At 41.1% G+C, this 20,683-nt stretch overlaps 1 protein-coding gene across 3 annotated transcripts in view; it reads left to right on the top strand.

Annotated features, from left to right (window-relative positions):
* The window catches only part of tenm2a (teneurin transmembrane protein 2a), a 429,404-nt gene that overhangs the window by 162,394 nt on the left and 246,327 nt on the right, over positions 1 to 20,683 (top strand). The gene's annotated exons all lie outside the window — the stretch shown is intronic.

Below are 20,683 nucleotides of genomic sequence, written 5' to 3'. Positions count from 1 at the left end.
GCAGACTTAAGTCGATATAGATTCCAGAATTGTCTCCAGCGTGTCTCTGTAAGGCCCCACATCACATTCATCTCAACCTGCCAGATGGGTCTGATCAGTTTGCCAGATCAGGTCTGGAGACTTTCGTTTTCAGATGCTCTCAGAAGTTACAGTGCACAATTATTATTCAGTCCTCGTTTTCTAAAAGATCTTCCTCCCAACCCTGAGGCATGATTGGACGCCCACCCCGGTGTGCTACAGGCCAGCCTCCGTCGGCTCACTGTGGCCACCTGCAGGGCTTGGCAGGTGGGCATAACTGCATCAGTGTGATGCTCAGACATACTGGCAGGCTAGCAGATGTGCCTATTAGTAGGGTGAGCAGGAGTCTCCATCCAGCAGAGCATCTCTTAACACTCATCATCTTTACTGGTTTATCAGAGCACCAGCGGTGTGCCTGAAATCTCCTAGATAGCCACCATCCTCCTCTTCCTTCCACTCAAGGTGACCAAACTAGTGCAGACCCCCCACCGCTTTCTAGGAAAGTGTTAGGGTTGGACATCTGAGATCTTTAGCCTCTTAAAGTCCCACTTAAACCTCAATCCTGCCATTCATTTATATCTCTCAACACAACCGTAGCCTCATTTTGACCCTCAGTTTGCAAAGTGCAAGGAATGCTTACTGTGTGTGTGCTGTTTCTAAGCTGTTTCTTCAACTATAGCCACTTTTGGCCTTGTGGATCTTATACTTCACAATCTCACTGGTTTATTTAAATTGTTAATACAGTTGACAGTGTATGCGTGAATCATGTTCTGTCATTTATGTAGTTTTGTGTACTGTTTACTTTGGTTATAGCAAATTATGACAAAATTAATGTGTTTAATAAGATAAATGGCGACTGCTTAATTTCATAATAAGCATGTGATTAATCATGATTAATCGCAAAGCACAGATGTGATTAATCGTGATAAAAAAAAATCTATTGACAGCCCTAATATATATATTAGGGATGCAACAATACAGTTAGTTCATGGTTCAATACACCTCGGTTTTTAACCCCGGTTTTTCGGTTCGGTTCGTTTTTTTGTATTTATTTTTTTGCTATTCTATTCTTAGGCAACAGGAACAGAAAGAGGTTAAGGAGAAAATGTTTTTATTGCAATACTCTTTCTTTATTTTACTTAAAAGACTTGAAAAACCTTTCTTAAACTTAAAACTTTACCTAAAAAAAACCTTGTACACATTCCTAGTGTATTGTATAATATAAAATGTATATATATATATATATATATATATATATATATATATATAAAGATTTACAGTGGCAGCTCAGAGATGTACAGCAACATTTAAGTATGAAATTGAATGAATAAATGTAGGCTTAAATTAAAACTACATAGTCTTCAATATACAACATTTATTAAAAGCTACTGTATTAAAGGTCTTTTTTTATTAACATCATTTTAGAGGTGAACTGTCCTTTAAGGACAGTGTGTTCACTCTAGGCTGCGGCGGTCAATTGAAGACCTGCTCACATCTCATATTTAGACACATGCGATTTTACTTTCACTTTAGACATAAGTTAACTGACTGTGTTTATGTGTTAACCTTGTGTGTATTTGACAGTATTAGCGCAGTAAGATTGTCCAGTAATCACGTGTGTTTGACAGATGTTTAATGTTCGCACCCAATGCAAAACAGTGCATGCATGGAACAGTCAGTGCCTTGCCGGTTAAACATTTCATTCGCGTGCATGCAATGTTTAACCGGCAAGGCTTTAAAATGCGGGTAAACACCCCTTAACTTTAGTGCATATGATTGGGTATTTGCTCAAATCAGTGCGTAGACTCACATGCACACTTAAAAAGAGCCGAAATAAACTGAGAGGAATATTTCAAATGGAGGGAAATGGAGATAATTAATAAAAAAATAAAAAAACGAAATTTGCACGGCTCTTTATTAGCACCCATATGCAAAATTATTCCTTAAGTTAATAGTTTGTAGCGCAACCTTTTGCTGCGATTACATCTGTAAGTTGCTTGGGTTATGTCTCTATCAGTTTTGCACATCGAGAGAATTTTTGCCCATTCCTCTTTGCAGAACAGATCGAGCTCAGTGAGGTTGGATGGAGAGCGTTTGTGAACAGCAGTTTTCAGTTCTCTCCACAGATTCTCGATTGGATTCAGGTCTGGACTTTGACTTGGCCATTCTAACACCTGGATATGTTTATTTTTGAACCATTCCATTGTAGATTTTGCTTTATGTTTTGGATCATTGTCTTGTTGGAAGACAAATCTCCGTCCCAGTCTCAGGTCTTTTGCAGACTCCATCAGGTTTTCTTCCAGAATGGTCCTGTATTTGGCTCTATCCATCTTCCCATCAATTTTAACCATCTTCCCTTTCCCTGCTGAAGAAAAGCCGGCCCAAACCATGATGCTGCCACCACCATGTTTAACAGTGGTGTGGGATGGTGGGGATGGTGTGTTCAGGGTGATGAGCTGTGTTGCTTTTACGCCAAACATAACGTTTTGCATTGTTGCCAAAAAGTTCAATTTTGGTTTCATCTGACCAGAGCACCATCTTCCACATGTTTGGTGTGTCTCCCAGGTGGGTTGTGGCAAACTTTAAACAACACTTTTTATGGATATCTTTAAGAAATGGCTTTCTTCTTGCCACTCTTCCTTAACGGCCAGATTTGTGCAGTATACGACTGATTGTTGTCTTATGGACAGAGTCTCCCACCTCAGCTGTAGATCTTTGCAGTTCATCCAGAGTGGTCATGGGCCTCTTGGCTGCATCTCTGATCAGTCTTCTCCTTGTATGAGCTGAAAGTTTAGAGGGACGGCCAGGTCTTGGTAGATTTGCAGTGGTCTGATACTCCTTCTATTTAAATATTATTGCTTGCACAGTGCTCCTTGGGATGTTTAAAGCTTGGGAAATCTTTTTGTATCCAAATCCGGCTTTAAACTTTTCCACAACAGTATCTCGGACCTACCTGGTGTGTTCCTTGTTCTTCATGATGCTCTCTGCGCTTTAAGTATGATGAAAGTTTTAATTTAATTAAAAAAGGTCAACACCTTAAAAGTAACTAAAGTTGAAGAAACCCATATACTGTGTGACAGTAGAAATGTGTAAAATGTATTATGCTGTTCATTTTATATCGTGGCATAATATCCAATTGTAAAAATCTGACACCAAACAGAAAACTGACATATTCTTCAACTTATAATTTTCTTTAATGTCAGGAGGAAAAAAAGGCATGGATTATTATGCAATACATTCATTGGTTTGCGATTAAATGTTTCAGCTAAAATAGCTTTTGTGAAGTACCAAGTACCAAGTAGCTTACTGTTACTATAAAATTTCTATGATTTTGGACATGCCACCCATGTGTTTTTCCTACAGATGGATTTGTTTGTTGCAAAGGGTGGCTTAAGCTCAAGATTTCATCCTTTTTAAAACCCAAAACTCTTTCTGCTTTGCCTCCCAATCCTATCAATATTCATCCAATCTCCCATGGTTCCATCTCACACCCAGGATTCTCCCTGAGGGCTCCTCTGTGAGCCCCCTGCTGGCCGCATTCTCTCGCTGCAGGACAGAGAGGGGGCCTCAGTGCCTCCCGCCAGTGTTCTAATCCAGATTGATCTACGCGGCACGTGGCTTCATCGATCGTCCCTCTTAAGGCTCTAACAGAGGCCCTGCAGTCTAAGTCTGTGTTGCTTCCTGTTGGCAAGCCTATGCATGTTTGTGTGTGTGTGTGTGTGTGTGTGTGTGTGTGTGTGTGTGTGTGTGTGTGTGTGTGTGTGTGTGTGTGTGCGTGTGCGTGTGCGTGTGCGTGTGCGTCGTGTCAAAGCATATCAAATTGATCTATTTTTATTCATTAGAGGTCTCTCCGCCAAGACCTGCTAGATTCACCTGTGATATTTCCAACCTGTTGTTTTTTGTGGGGTCCTATCTCTCCCAGGTCTAGCTGTGGTTCATCTAAATGCACCATGACCAGTCAATAAGCTAATCGTTACCTAATTGGATTTAGCGATCTTTGTGACTTAGAGAGCGTATGAAAAGGATTGTTTCTCTTTGATTAAGGGTGGTAGTTTGTGTTTGTAGACACTGATCATTTTTATTTCTGTGTTCATGGACAAAGCCACAATAAAGGACTGTATTTGTTATTATAATTCAAAGGGATAGTTTACCCACAAACGAAAATGTCGTTGCAAATCTTTAATGCTTTTGTTTCCCCATCAAACACAAAAGTGGAGCTTTTGAAGGATATCCTTGCCACTCTTTTCTGTATAATTTATATAAATGAGCCCAGGGCTATCAAGCTTCAAAAAGAAGGGAAAAGCTTAATAAACGCTCAAGCAGAGTCAATTTAACTCCGGATCCGAATCAGTCAGCTGAGGCAATGAATCATTCAGATGGTTTTGTGAATCATCCGATCTAGAAAATGTCTGACTCAAAAGAATTATTTCTTCACGAATCAGACCTCATTTCTGCTCTGATGAACAATCATGAATGTGTCAAGGGAAGCTAAAATCTGCGGTGAATTTAAAGTTTGGTCTGTCTTACACACAGTATGACTTTTATGTTCCTTTTCTATCATTTTGAGGCAAGCCCAAGTCCTCATTAATTTGATTTATTATACATATATAAAAATGGACAGGATGTTCTTCAAAAATCTACTTTTTATGTTCCACAAAATATTCAAGGTATTCACAAATGATCTTCTTTTGCATTCAGCAATCATCACATGACTCTGGGTTAAAATACAAGGGGCAGATTCCAGTGATACTTTGCAGAGGCAGGGAATTACTACTAACAAGACTGATAGCATTTGCAAATGCATTAACCAATCACAGGTAACCTTCTCTCAAATACCTTTACAGTTCCCATGGCAATAGGCTGCCTGTTGCAATCCCTTAGGGAAAAGAGCGTAGACTTTGCATGACACGTTCCCTTGGTGACACCTGCATCTTTGGGGTTAGAAAAATGCTGGTGCATCAACATGGGAGTAATTGGCATCTGTTGAATCAAGAGCAAAAGGGCTCATATTAAAAGGGGGGACAAAAAAACTGTTATTTAGCTGAGCATCCTCTGAGCAGATCTCACAACAAAATCTGACATTGAAAATATTGAGTGGACAAATGAAGCATGGTTTTGCTCAACCTCCGGCAGGCTTCAGCCCAGGCGTCAACCTGATTTAATTCTCCTGCTGTCTGGTCTCTCTCTGTTGCTGACTTACCGGGGGTGAAGTGACATGGAACTGCGAGCCCACAAATCCATTTTAATTCTCACCTTCAAAGTAGATCTAGTCTTATCCCTGGAAGAGATGTAGATTTACAGCAGGAACAACAGCTGATCCAATATGCTTCATTTGCACATTGAGACAGATGCGAGTCAATTTATTGATATCAAATAAGAACGCGCCATTGATCGAAAACACATTGTTCAGCAGAAAAGGTGTGGCGAGAATGTCGATATTCTCATTTAAATAGGGCTTGTCTCAATCGTTAGATCCTCTAATAGGCATGCTTTGTGTTGCAAAAAGTCGCATAATGACAGAATATAAATATAAAAACCTGCATTAACACATTTGTTGTTCAATTTACAAGAAGCCATGTTTCGCTGAGGGTGCTAAACGCTACAGAAATACAACAGATGATGACTCTTAATAAGTGGGCATGAAACTTTGTGCAGTGAACAGAAAGATACAGAGAAACAGATGTCTGCCACAGTGTGTTCGATAAACGCTCAAGAAACGTTCTCTAAATAGGGCACACATCTCAATTTAACCTCAACCTGCCAGAATGTTCTGTCTCTCCGAGTATCTGCTTGATTTAGCAGATCAGGGATGGTGAGTCTAGAAAGCTGGAGAATATGCAGTGAAACAGATGCCTCCATGCACAAGGAATGTTCTCCAAATAGGCCTGTTTCTTGTCCACAGCAGACACTATAATATGCAAACACACAGTCGTTGAATGTGCAGTCTTCTCAGTTGCCTTTCCTCTTTGTTGTTTCTTTCTGTCGTACGTGCTGTCCCACCGGTCTGCTCTGCCGGGAGCCAGAGCTTTGATATTTTCAATATTTTTAAACCAGCTTTCTTACGGGTCTAATGCAGAGTGCATACAAAAAGTCTAAAGCCTAAAGCCTCACAGTTTCAAACAGTCTCTGATGTTCTGATTAGGTGCATCAAGATCGGTTTGTAGCTACTATCTCTTGAACTAAACCGATTCCAAAAAAAGTTGGACACTGTACAAATTGTGAATAAAAAAGGAAAGCAATAATTTAAAATATCATAAACTTATATGTTATTCACAATAGAATATAGATAACATATCAAATGTTGAAAGTGAGACATCTTGAAATGTGATGCCAAATATTGGCTCATTTTGGATTTTATGAGAGCTACACATTCCAAAAAAGCAATAGGGTGCAATAAGAGGCCGGAAAAGTTAAATGTACATATAAGGAACAGCTGGAAGACCGATTTGCAACTTATTAGGTCAATTGGCAACATGATTGTGTATAAAAAGAGCCTCTCAGAATAGCAGTGTCTCTCAGAGTGGCAATGTCTCAGAGTTCAAGATAGGCAGAGGATCACCAATTCGCCCAGTGCTGCGGCGAAAAATAGTGGAGCAATATCAGAAAGGATTTTTGAAGTTATCATCATCTACAGTGCATAATATCATCCAAAGATTCAGAGAATCTGGAACAATCTCTGTGTGAAAGGGTCAAGTCTGGAAAACCATACTGGACGCCCGTGATCTTCGGGCCCTTAGACGGCACTGCATCACATACAGGAATGCTACTGTAATGGAAATCACAACATGGGCTCTGAAATACTTGCAGAAAATATTGTCGGTATTCACCGCTGCCGGCCAAAACTCTATAAGTCAAAAAAGAAGCCATATCTAAACATGATCCAGAAGCGCAGGTGTTTTCTCTTGGCCAAGGCTCATTTAAAATGGACTGTGGCAAAGTAGAAAAATCTAGACTTGAAGTTCTTATTGGAAAACAGGGATGCCATGCCATCCGGACTAAAGAGGACAAGGACAACCCAAGCTGTTATCAGCACTCAGTTCAGAGGCCTCCATCTCTGATGGCATGGGGTTGCATGAGTGCGTGTGGCATGGGTAACTTACACATCTAGAAAGGCAACATCAATGCTGAAAGGTATATCCAAGTTCTAGAACAACATGTGCTCCCATCCAGATGTCGTCTCTTTCAGGGAAGACCTTGCATTTTCCAACATGACAATGCCAGACCACATACTGCATCAATTACAACATCATGGCTGCGTAGAAAAAGGATCCGGGTATTAAAATGGCCAGCCTGCAGTCCAGATCTTTCACCCATAGAAAACATTTACTGCAACATAAAGAGGAAGATGCAACAAAGAAGAACTAAGACAGTTGAGCAACTAGAAACCTTTATTAGACACAAATGGGACAACATTATTATTCCTAATCTTGAGCAACTTGTCTCCTCAGTCCCCAGACGCTTGCAGACTGTTCTAAAAAGAAGGGGAGGCCACACAGTGGCAACTTTTTTGAGATGTGTTTTGTGATGTGACATTTTCCCTTAAAATGCTACATTTTCTCATTTTATATTTCATCTATGTTGTATTCTGAAATTTAAAACTTCTACATCATTCCATTGTATTTTTTTTCACACTGTGTACAGTGTCCAAACTTTTTGGATTCAAGTTTGTAATTTACACAGGCTAGAAAAGTGTTGGTAACCTTTGCCGTGAATTGGATAAAATCTTGGATCGCAAACGTGAAGTATTGAAGTGCATCAAGATTCAGTCTAGTATAATAAACTTAATAATAAACACCACAAATTTGTTCCACTGTGTTACCCTTTCTTCCTCCAATTTCAAATCTTGCAGTGTGGCATGAGAGAGCTGTAAAATGAGGCTAGTTTCAGCTCTGGTTCAGCCAGAAGAAATGGGAACTCTATGATTCTGCTAATGGTCTTGGTCCTCTTGCACTTTGTCTCATCAGGGGTTGTTTCTCTCACTCTCTTCCTCTTTTACTTCCCCTCTCTCTGTCATTAAGTATCAGTTAAACTATTGTTCTGGCAATCACAATTCAATCAATTCCAAATCAGGATCAATTGCACACTCCACAGCTCCATCTCGGCAATCCATGAAGCTCGCCTTTCCGCTGGCTCCTTCCATTCTGTTTGTGATCAATAGGTCACTCCTCTCAGCCCTATTCCAAACAAATTGAGCTCAAATTTAGAAAGAGTGCATCTTGTTGCTTACTTTCACTGTGTTAGGCCTTCAACCTTGAATATTCGGATATTTGTGTGCAAAGACTAATACCCAGCTCTTTGAATGAAAATATATGAGGTATGGCCTCAATATCCTTCATCCATCAGGCTTTATTCTATTTGTTCAGTTCAAACCTAGACTTAATCAAGATTGTAAAGTGGTTATTTGGATAAAAAGAGATCCTTTTGTGCAGTGTGTTTTCTGAATGTTAGCTTTACTTGTAAATCAGCGGCCTTGCCATTCATGCTGTAAACCATGGCCACAATTTACAGAGTTGAAATATATTAGTATTCTTTTATTACAGTGTTTACAAGGCTGCTAGTATTATATTAAATATATTGTTTTGTGACAATGTAAATGTGTTGGTACTTTTGATAAATCGAATATCAAATCGAATGTAACTAAAAAAAAGTATTCATTAAAAAAAGCATACTATACAACAAATTAGATGTTCAAAAACGGATGTTATTTGAATCAAATTAATTATCAAGCGTTGATAATTTGACAAAAAAATAAAAAATAAATGTATAACATCATAAATTGTACAGTGGCATAACCTAAATATACCTCTCTACAGTTTATTTGCTGCCTTGATTGTTTTTTGTTTGTTTGTTTTTAATCATTATTATTATTTTATATATTTTTGGACATATGCCTTTTGTTCACAGTCAATGAGGTGTTTTCGTTGACCCCTATTGTAGATGATTTGGTCATTACACAGCCACAACCAAAAATTGAATAAAGAGCCCTTGGCTCTGGTTGACTGGTTGACCAACTTCACCTCACTGCCAATCAATATATTAGTCCGTTCACCTTCCTTATAAATCAATAAGTTATTTGCAGTACTTACCTATTTAAGATAGCCACTTCTGCAACATCCTTTGAACATTCTATACCATATGAATAGTCCCTCCTCTTAAACTAATGCACAGTTAATGAAACACTCCTGTGATCCCTGCTTCACTTCCACTGATACAGCTTCCTACGCAAAGGAAGGGCCACAGGCCTTTTTTCTGATGCAAGCCCCACTCTTGAAGCTTCCAGATGGTGAAAAATGGAAAAAGCAAGTGGAAAATTAATTGTGACCACAGTCAAAGCCGATCAAAATGGATCTGTGTAGAATATGAGAGAAATGTACGCGTTTCCATGGTGACAATAGAGGCTTGGTTGTTGTCAAATGCAGAGGATGATGTGTCACAGAATTTGTTGGCAGGAATTTTGTGTACCTCTGTCTCACGCAATCTCACACTTTTGGGTGTATACATATAGACACTTCTGCCAGGATGGATTATTGTCCTGCAAGATCCCAGGGCCCAAGCCTATTTGTAGGCCCGCTTTTGTCACCCGACATACTGTTTTTGCTTGAGAGGATGTTAGATTATTTTGTAACTGTGACTTTTGTGCAGATGCGACTATTTACTAATTTATATCATTTGTGTGCAATTGTGACTTAAAAACTTTTTTTTCCTCAATTCTGACTTTTTTAATCATTTTAAGAATTATGACTTTAGCCTCTTGTAATTCGAAATGCGCATAGGCTAATTACAAGCTACAGGCAAAACAAGCAGAAAAAAGATGGAATTTGAGGATTTCTCAAAAATGTGTTCATTAAGCCCTCGTCTAGTAATCCCAGTGCTCCAAATAGTAATGAAACATCTAAAAGGATCTTTATTTGTATGTTTTCTGAGAGGTATACTTTCCTAAATCTTTCATGTCATTTTGCAGTGATTCTCTGCTCGCTTCTCAACAACTGGTCGTTCCCCTATGCACAAGTTTGGTATCATTGTAAAGTGCAGCATTTCAAATTTGTGAATATTCATAGCAAATTCTTGATGGCATGAGTCTGAGCCAATGAAACGTGGATTTAAAACTCGAACTGATGTAAACAAAATGATCTTTTGTTGTGATTCACTCTGACAGACGCATCCAAAGTGTGCGCACGAAGACGCCTCTCAGACAGTGTGCAATCCCAATACACATATACACAGAATTACAGTATTCCATGTCTTGGCATATTTTCACAGAAACATTATCTATTATATATCTTAAATAAGCATGTGTTTAACTGTTGTGAAAAGCAGCTGATGTGTAACATTATATTAGATCGATGCATATCAGTCACATAATGCAGTTGGTATCATGGGGAAAATAATGGGGAAAAGTATCATCACATAAAAAATGTATTTGGTATGTGCCAAAATTTGGTGTTATCACCATGTAATTCTAAGGTATTGATGCTAGGTGATTTTTTTGTGAAATTTTTCGAAATTGCAAAATTGACTTTGCTGACTCTATCGACTTCAAATAGGTGTAGCGCAGTCTTTTTTTTTTTTTTTTTTTCTGATTGAATTCATTTTTGAATCATTTTTAAATTGGTTGTACTGTTCAGCTGATGAAACATCTTTCCGAAAAACTTTCAGTAGACAAAATCTCCATGAAACAGTTAAAAGTTGTAAGTTGTGGAAAATTTGAGATCTAGGACCTTTATGCAGTGCGTGCCATTGTAAAGACTGTTAAGGTGATGATCTAAAGTATCCAGATAGAAATTTGTTGCCGATTCTCAATGGAAAAGTGCCCAAGCAACATCGCTCGGTAATATTACCCGGCAACTCAAAAATTGCCCTGTGTATCATCACCTTGTTTCTATCCCTCACAGCCTCATTTTCATTGTTAAATTCAATTTGACGATCATGGCTAAAGTCAGTGTTCTGATGGTTTTGTTGTTTGTGTCAGTGTTTGTATTTAATCCATGTCTACTGTACAATGTTCATGGCGGTAAAGTTGGAACAGAAAGTTGAAATTGTCAAACAGCATTTTTGTAATTAATAATAAATCGCTTTACAAATATAAGAAATTATATAGAAACTGCAATAAATAGTCACAATTATTGTGCTAAAATGAACACACTGTATTTAAAACAAAGGTGACAATAATGTGTATTTATGTATTTCGCATTGTGCCAGCTAGCAGTCATTGGCATCCATTCAAGAGCTGATTGCCTGTATTAATTTTACACTTGCAATGCTTTGTTTCTGGGTGCCAGGCCACTATGGGGCTTTCAGCTCAGTGCCCCTGGCAGTCAGGGGTCCCACGGCACTGGCCCCATTAGCCCGAGCCATAATCCATCCTTCCACTCAAGCATGGAAATTCATGCTGGTCTGTTTAGTAGGAAAGAACATGAAAGTATCAGTGTTGTTATTAGCTAAAAAAAAAAAAAAAAAAAAAAAAAAAAAAATCAATTAAATACAATTATAAATGTTGCCTTGGCAAGTGGAATTTTAAAAGTACTAAAAATACACAAAAATATATCAAAAAAGTTATGTAAAATAAAATAAAAAAAATCACAAAATCACATGCAATTACCAAATGTAAATGACAACTGAAGATATAAAAATAAAAGCGAATGAATAAATAAATGCTTTAATATTATATAAATAATAAAAAATAGGTTTTGCAATTATACACACTCATTTACTGTATAATTTGCAATTATACAGTAATTGAATGCTGTAATTGTATTGAACATCATCCTGCCCAGGGACCGCAAATGCAAATTAGCTATCTTAGCTAACTCTGGCACAACATTTGTGTTGTGTATGGTCCCTGTTAAATAAATAAATAAACTAAACACGATCATGTGTATTTGAGGAGACGTGCATGTACCTAAACATGCAAATACACATACGCTTTTCCAAACTGACTTCCTACTGTTGTGGTATTTGTGACATTTTTAGATTTTGAGTGCTATCACCCTCTTATAGACCTTTTTACACTCTCATCAAGTCTAAACTAGAGCCCTGCATGGGATTTCTTAATCCCGCTCCCGCTGAATTTCTGACCATTACCCACCCGTTCCCGCAATGTGTTTAACTCCCGCACTTACCCATAAGATGATGTAATGATAGCACCACAAATGACAAACACATTCAGCCAGCTTTTTATTAGCCTTGTAAAATTATATCAACTTTTAATCACATCTAATGGAGCCTAAAAACATATTTAAACAGATGTGTAACAACATACACGCACACCTAACCAAAGCTAAAGTTACAAGGCACACCATTTAAGTGTTTATTAATTACAATATTGCAAATATTGAAGTTTATTGATACAGGGTTTGGAAACTCAGACAAGAAGGGCATTACAATAGTCTATCCATGAAAAACAGCAACAGAAAAAAAAGCATAGGTTGTAGACGTGCAATATTTCTGAGATGAAAGAACGAGGTCTTAGCAGTGTTCTGCACAAAAGGCTCAAACCACAATGTGGAATGAAAAATAATTCCAAGATGTTTCACTTTACTTTGTAACTCCAAGGCAACACCATCAACAGACAAAACTAAAGAGCTAGCAGTGTGCAGTTGATGGGGAAAGCCAAGAAGCACGACTGCAGTTTCAGAAATATTCAGACATAGGAAGTTCTTAGACATCCAAATCTTAATCTCTGAAATGCATTTTTTCAGATGGAATATGTCCATGTCTTGGCCTGGTTTTGAGTGGATGTAAATCTGAGTATCATCAGAATAAACATTATAGTTAAGGTCAAGAGATCGTAATAACTGACCAAGAGGAAACATATACATGCTAAACAGCAAAGGACCAAGAATTGAGCCCTGGAGCACAACAATACTAGCAGAACCAATATCTGATATGTGGCCATCCATAAAAGCAAAGTGTCTGCGATCAGAAAAGCAGGATCTGAACCAATCCAGAGCAGTCTCAGTTACACCAAAAGTAGTAGTGAATGATCGATAGTGTCGGGAGAGCTCGCTATGAAGGAAGAGGGTGTTAGTGCTCAAGTGCGCCGAACATCATTTGTTCACTCTTTTAGCTACTTGTTATGCTGAAAATTATTATTTTTGATTGCCCAATCCTACCTGCACCTCCTTTCACCCAGTGATCCCAATCCCACTGCAGCCCTCTAGTCCAACCACCGACGTTCTTTAGATGACAGCACATGTACTCTAGGGAATATCATCATGCACACACAGTGTCTATTTGCATGTGCGTGTGTTTGCTCAAGGCTCCCTGCGGGCTGTGTGAGAGGCAACTCAGTGTTTAGAGGACAGCAGCACAATATAGACTCTGCCCAGACAGAGAGGGGAGAGAAGGGGACTGATGTGATGATGACTGTATGACCAGAAGGGTTGTGCAGGCTTTAGGGTTCATTTGCTGCAGGGTTGTTAAACAGCTGTTCACATACAAAACCCAGCTAAAACTAGGTTGAAATGTTTTCTGAGTAACTGTGGAGTCTGTGAGATGAGGGACATGATTCAGTTTGATGTGAATGAAAATAAGGCTATGAGGGTATATGTTCAGTCCATCTGATATCTAATACTGGTATAGGTCATGCCTAGGCCCCAGACAGATTCTGTGGTCTTTAGTGCTGATTTTCAGCAAGGCCATTGTGCAACGAATAAACATGGTAAACTGTGTTAAAACAGAAAATGGAGTACTACCTACTGTCGTTCATTTCTCAGCTGAAAAGTTTTTATTTTTATTTTTTGTAAATCATGTATTTATTAGTTTATTCAGTTATGTATTTGTTAGCTGCAAATGCAAGAGTTGAAGTCTTTGTTAATTAATATAAATAGTTTATTTTGTTCATTCATCAGCTAAAAATTCAAGAAGTCTTGATTTTTTATTTTTTATTTTATTTTTATCGTGAGGTGTCTGACCCTTGCTGGCAAAATGAGTCAGAATGTTATTGTGTTATTGTTAACCATTAAATAAACTTCAAAATGATTTACAATTTGTTGGAATCAGACAAAAAATATGAATGTTTGAAGTCTAAAGAGAGAAGTACATTTTGATAAAAAATATAGTTTACATTTTTTGAAGGTTCCAAAATAAAATCACCTAGCAACCATATCTTGAAATCCATGGCAATAACAGCGAATTTGGCACAGACAAAGTCAACATCCGTATCTATAAGGAAAATATATGTTCATATGGGCGTTGAAAGCAAAAAACAAAAACAAAAAAATTTGGGTGTGTCGTCTCCCAGAAATTTTTTCTGGAGTAGATGATATTTACATTAAGTGAAAAATATCCCTATTAATATTAAATATCCCTATTATCTCTGACAAGCTTTGCTGACCAAAGTGCATTTGGAGCATTAGCACTGACCAGCACTCTTATATCAGTGAAATATTGAATTAAAAACTTGAAAACATGTTTACTTTTGATGTTTTCAGAGGATGGACATGTTTATGATGCCACCATGTGCCAACGTGCAGTGTGTTTTAATTAAAGGGATAGTCCACCCAAAAATAAAAATGTTATGTTTATCTGCTTACCCCCAAGGCATCCAAGATGTAGGTGTTTATTTCTGCAGTAGAACACAAATTAAAATTTTAAACTCCAACCATTGCAGTGTGCCAGGCATATAATGCATGACAATGGAGTGTAATTCTATAAGAGTAAAAAAACATGTACAAACAACTTCAAATTAAACCCTGCAGCTCGTGACGACACATTGATATCTTAAGACATGAAATGATTGGTTTCTGCGAAGAAATCAAACAGTATTTATATAGTTTTTTTACCTCAAATGCAACACTATGTTCAACAGCTGCGAGCGCGGCATCCCTTCTGCTGGGTGAGGTCAAATTACACGATATGGCGTATCTCAATGGGATCGCATCGTACGCCATATCGTGTAATTTGACCTCATCCAGCAAAGCGTTCTCACACAAACCAATCATTTCATGTCTTTAGAGATCAATGTGTTGTCACAAGCTGCAGGGTTTAATTAATGAAGTCGTTTCTGCATGGGACACCTTCATCTTGGATGCCCTTGTGGTAAGCAGTTAAACATAAAATGTTCATTTTGGGGTGAACTATCCCTTTAATCATACAGGCATTATTGTGACTAGTTAGCAACCAGCTGGTTTTGTTTACATCAGCAAGGATTTTAAAATCACATTTCATTGGTTCAGACTCAGGCCATCGAGAATTCGCTATGAATATTAAAAAAGTTGGAATGCTGAGCTTTTCAATGAGACCTAACTTGTGCTGAGGGGAAGCATCAGTCATCAAGAAGCGAGCAGAGAAAAACTGCCATTTTTCATTAACAAAGGACAAATGTATGAATACATAACTCTCAGAAAATGTACAAATAAAGATCATGTTAGATGTTTAATTACTTTTTGGAGCATTGGGATCACTAGACGAGGGCTTTTTTTTTCCTTTTCTTTTTTGAAAACGTCAAATTCGACCAAAACCGACATATTTCACTAGTTTTGCCTGAAGCTCGTAATTAGCCTGTTTGCATTTAGATTCATTGTTCCAGCACGGGTCACATATTCTAAAACAAAGTCATGCCACTGTTTGAGCGAATATTGCTGTATTTACACTTTTCTGGGAAATCAACATACAAATGGCTTATTAGAGTTGTGTCTGCATTTTAAGCTGTGATAAGAGAAAGTCGAAACAGCTGCCTTTAAAATGACTGAGCGATTAAACTATGCAACATTTCATAACAAACTGTCCCATCACTGTCTCTGTGGGTGTGAAGGGACAGTGAAAGATTTTTAATGAACTACTTGACCCCTCGAGCAGCAACTGTGGATGAAAACATAAAAGCTTCGCTTGCCTTTTCTTTGTGTGTGTGTGTGTGTGTGCGTGCGTGCGTGTGTGTGTGTGTGTGTGTGTGTGTGTGTGTGTGTGTGTGTGGTTTTAACTCCTCTTTCTCTCTTCAGGTTGCTCATTAAATGGGCTTGTCTTTGATGAAAGCATCTTATCACAACCTACTTCTCACTCCCTCTGTTAAATATGATATGACCAATGTGGTCAGTGCAACCCAGTCATTTCTTGACCTGTACTAGATATAAGTAATGTGTACGACATGTAAAACGACACCCACAGCAGGCTTTTCCTTCCATTAAATTGTATTTACAACTCTGGAAAAAAGCTTTTATCTGGTGAGTCTCAGGGGTTGCAGACGTGTGACCTGTTTCAGACATGCTTTCCTTTAGGCCCTTGTGTCTATGAGACCAGGCTGAGATTCCTGAAAGGTGCCAGTGCGACAGACCAAACTTGCCCTCGTTTTCTCCACCGCCACCAATCTTTTAGCCTTTTTATTTGTCTCAGTACTGCATTACTAAATTCAGTTCATCCTTTTGAGATGTCAATTATAATCAAGGCCTACATCAAAAAACTCAGAAGAGTATGTACTTTAATATGTCTGTTGTTCTCCGGTTGTCGGATAGCCCGAATGACGGCTCTTGCGTGAACATTCAGGCCTGTTATATACACAAGTCAAAGCATTATTCTTTCTTTTATTTTATTAGTGTTGAAAATATTTACAACTAATTATATACATTTTTATATTAATTACAAAGGTGAATTTATATCTACACAGAAGAAAGCCCCGTCTAGGCTCTGCCCGGTACAAGTTGTGTCAAACCATTTGTTAGTCTGGTTATTTGATGAGGAAAAAGATCAAATGTAGTGGCAATAAATGTGTTAATAAATGAGCAGCAGAGGACTATTATTCTGCTGTGCGGAACTGAAGAAGAACTGATGATGGAACAGCTCAGCTGACCTATCAGCAGAAAGGGGCGTTTAATTCCAAATATTCAAGCTGTTTATTCATTTTTCTACCTCTGAACGAAAAAAGAAAACTTAAGCTGCATTCTAGTATATGTTTTGTTTGAAAAAATAGAAAGAAAATGAAAAAGGAGCCATTTTTTGTTTGTTAATAACCATTTCTAAAAGCAAAATCAAATCACCAAAAGATTTTGTGCAATTTGTGCACACCCCTAGTTTGGAACGGCCATTTTTGGGAGAACTAACAATTTAACCCACTAATAAACCTACTAATAGCACTAAACACAGTAGCCCTTATACCTGTATCCCACACACAAAGGTGTTTTGCAATACACCATAAATAAAATAAGTACATTGTACCTAACAGAATTTAGATAGATAGATAGATAGATAGATAGATAGATAGATAGATAGATAGATAGATAGATAGATAGATAGATAGATAGATAGATAGATAGATAGATAGATAGATAGATAGATAGATAGATAGATAGATAGATAGATAGATAGATAGATAGATAGATAGATAGATAGATAGATATTTTCTTCTGCCATATGTTTCCGATTGAAATAAGATATAAAAACTACAGTTTAATGGTTTTGTTCAGACAGAGAGCTGTGAGTAAGTGGGTGTGTTTGTGTGTGAGTCGTATTTTCATTTTTATGTTTATAGATGACAGAAGATATACAGGCAGTTTCAGACCAAAGCAATCGACCTGCTCTATCAAAGGGACAATACTGACAGTCATAAAGCTTTCTGGGAGGACTACTCCACCCTCACACTTATATTGCAATGTTTTGTTTTTGTTGTTGGGTTATTTATTTTATTTCTTTTTTCATACTTCAACTTTCAGTTCAGCCCACCCTCCCTCACTGAAACTGTACCATCAAAGCACACTGAGACCTTTATGAGAGCACAGAAAGAGCCTGGTTTGTCTCTTATTCTCTTTGTCCTTTTGTTCCCTGTGCCGAGAAGAGAGGAGAGGGAGCAGAAATGATAGAAGAGCTTGATTTGGTTTTGTGTGTGGGTGTGTGTGTGTGTGAGTGTGAGTGTGAGTGTGTGTGTGTGTGTTGATAGAGAAGACTGGATTTAGCAAGACCACCCCACACAAAGACCCTTAACACTCGCTGACCTTTAACACACACACTGACTCTTATCTCACACTGACCCCTACGACACAGAGTCTTATCAAGCAAAGACCCCTGCTTCTCCTTGTCAGGCGGCTCAACCTCCGGCCACAGTTAAGGAATCGAAACGCCTCAAATATCAGTGTTATGATGGGAAGCTCAGGTGTGCAAATTCATCAGACGTGTACATTTTTTTAAATCATAAAAAGCATACATATAATTTAAATGTGTCCATACTAGCTTTGTTAATGTCTTGTAAGTGTGCATTATTCTGTCACATGCCTGTCCTGTCGTGTGTGCACTTGTGGGTTTTGTTATGTTGAGCATGTGCTCGTGTCCCTGTCAGTTCCCTCCCCCTTGTTATCTGATTATTGGTTAATTTGCCCCACCTGTTCTCCCTCATTATCTGCCTTGTTTGTTCCCTTTATAATCTCCTTGTGTTTGTCAGTCTGTGTTGGATCCTTGTGTAATGTCTGCGTCTCCCGTTCTCCCTGTGATTCTGTTGGTTTGTTTAAGTTTATATTTTATTATTCTATTGAGTGTTTTTCCCCCTCGTGGGTTTTGTTTTGAGTTTATGTTTATTTTGTAATAAATTATCTTTCTCTGCACTTGAGTCCTCGCACCTTTTCCTTTGTCTGTGACGTGACAGAAGGATCCAACCATACAATGAGGACTCAGCAGAGAAGTTCTCCCTCGGTGCCAGTCCCGGGGGTCCCGAGTCCGGGAATCCCGAGTCCAGACATGGCCTGGAGGGCTGTTATGGGAGGCTTTGTGGTGGCAGTCCTGCATGCTTGGGAGAAGCACAGGGTGTCATCCACAACTCCGGTGGTCCCAGTTCCGGTGGATCGTGTTCCGGTGGTCCCAGTTCCGGTGGTCCCTGTGCCGGTGGATCGTGTTCCGGTGGATCGTGTTCCGGTGGTCCCTGTGCCGGTGGATCGTGTTCCGGTGGTCCCAGTGCCGGTGGATCGTGTTCCGGTGGTCCCTGTGCCGGTGGATCGTGTTCCGGTGGTCCCTGTGCCGGTGGATCGTGTTCCGGTGGTCCCTGTGCCGGTGGATCGTGCTCCGGTGGTCCCTGTGCCGGTGGATCGTGCTCCGGTGGTCCCTGTGCCGGTGGATCGTGTTCCGGTGGTCCCTGTGCCGGTGGATCGTGTTCCGGTGGTCCCTGTGCCGGTGGATCGTTTTCCGGTGGTCCCTGTGCTGGTGGACTCCGTTCCGGTGGTCCCGAGTCCGGAAACGGCCTGGAGGGCTGTGATGGGATGCTTTGTGGTGGCAGTCCTGCATGCGTGGAAGGAGCACAGGGCTTTATCCGAAGCCCCGGAGGCAGTTCCGGTGGTCCCAGTTCCGGCGGATCGTGTTCCGGTGGTCCCTGTGCCGGTGAATTGTGTTCCGGTGGTCCCTGTGCTGGTGGATCGTGTTCCGGTGGTCCCAGTTCCGGCAGATCATGTTCCGGTGGTCCCAATGCCAGCAGATTGTATTCCGGTGGTCCCAGTGCTGGTGGATACTGCTGGACTGGAGAAGTTTCCCCAACGCCCTGCCTGCGCCGCCGAGGCGTCCTGCTCTCCCTGCGCCGCCGAGGCGTCCTGCTCTCCGTGCGCCGCTGAGGCGTCCTGCTCTCCGTGCGCCGCCGAGGCGTCCTGCTCTCCGTGCGCCGCTGAGGCGTCCTGCTCTCCGTGCGCCGCTGAGGCGTCCTGCTCTCCGTGCGCCGCTGAGGCGTCCTGCTCTCCGTGCGCCGCTGAGGCGTCCTGCTCTCCGTGCGCCGCTGAGGCGTCCTGCTCTCCGTGCGCCGCTGAGGCGTCCTGCTCTCCGTGCGCCGCTGAGGCGTCCTGCTCTCCGTGCGCCGCTGAGGCGTCCTGCTCTCCGTGCGCCGCTGAGGCGTCCTGCTCTCCGTGCGCCGCTGAGGCGTCCTGCTCTCCGTGCGCCGCTGAGGCGTCCTGCTCTCCGTGCGCCGCTGAGGCGTCCTGCTCTCCGTGCGCCGCTGAGGCGTCCTGCTCTCCGTGCGCCGCTGAGGCGTCCTGCTCTCCGTGCGCCGCTGAGGCGTCCTGCTCTCCGTGCGCCGCTGAGGCGTCCTGCTCTCCGTGCGCCGCTGAGGCGTCCTGCTCTCACCGCGCCGCTGAGGCGTCCTGCTCTCACTGCGCCTCCCTGGCGCTCCCTGCACTGACCGCACCACCCAGGAGTCCTGCTCTCACCGCGCCTCCCTGGCGCCCTGCTCTACCCATGCCGCCCTGGCCGCCTGAACTCTGCGGGCCGCCCCGGCCACCTGAACTCGGTGGGCCTCCCGACTTCGGCGGGCCGCCCTGGTCATTCGAACTTTGTGTGCCACCATGGCCTCCTGAACTTTTTGTTTTCCTCGTTCCTCCCTTGTTTACCCCTCCCTTGTCTGTACCTTCTTTGTCTGTCCCTCCCGTGCCCCCCTGGTCTGTCCCTCCCGTGCCCCCCTGGTCTGTCCCTCCCGTGCCCCCCTGGTCTGTTCCTCCCGTGCCCCCCTGGTCTGTCCCTCCCGTCCCTCCCTGGTCTGTCCCTCCCGTCCCTCCCTGGTCTGTCCCTCCCGTCCCTCCCTGGTCTGTCCCTCCCGTCCCTCCCTGGTCTGTCCCTCCCGTCCCTCCCTGGTCTGTCCCTCCCGTCCCTCCCTGGTCTGTCCCTCCCGTCCCGCCCGGGTCTGTCCCTCCCGTCCCTAGTGGAGCGTCTGGTAGCCGCTCCTTAAGGAGGGGGTAATGTCACATGCCTGTCCTGTCGTGTGTGCACTTGTGGG

The sequence above is a fragment of the Pseudorasbora parva genome, chromosome 11, assembly GCF_024679245.1.
Source record: "Pseudorasbora parva isolate DD20220531a chromosome 11, ASM2467924v1, whole genome shotgun sequence".
In the NCBI taxonomy this organism is placed as follows: domain Eukaryota; kingdom Metazoa; phylum Chordata; class Actinopteri; order Cypriniformes; family Gobionidae; genus Pseudorasbora; species Pseudorasbora parva.
The sequence above is the reverse complement of the archived record's forward strand: the minus strand, read 5'-3'. Positions and strand labels throughout refer to the sequence as shown.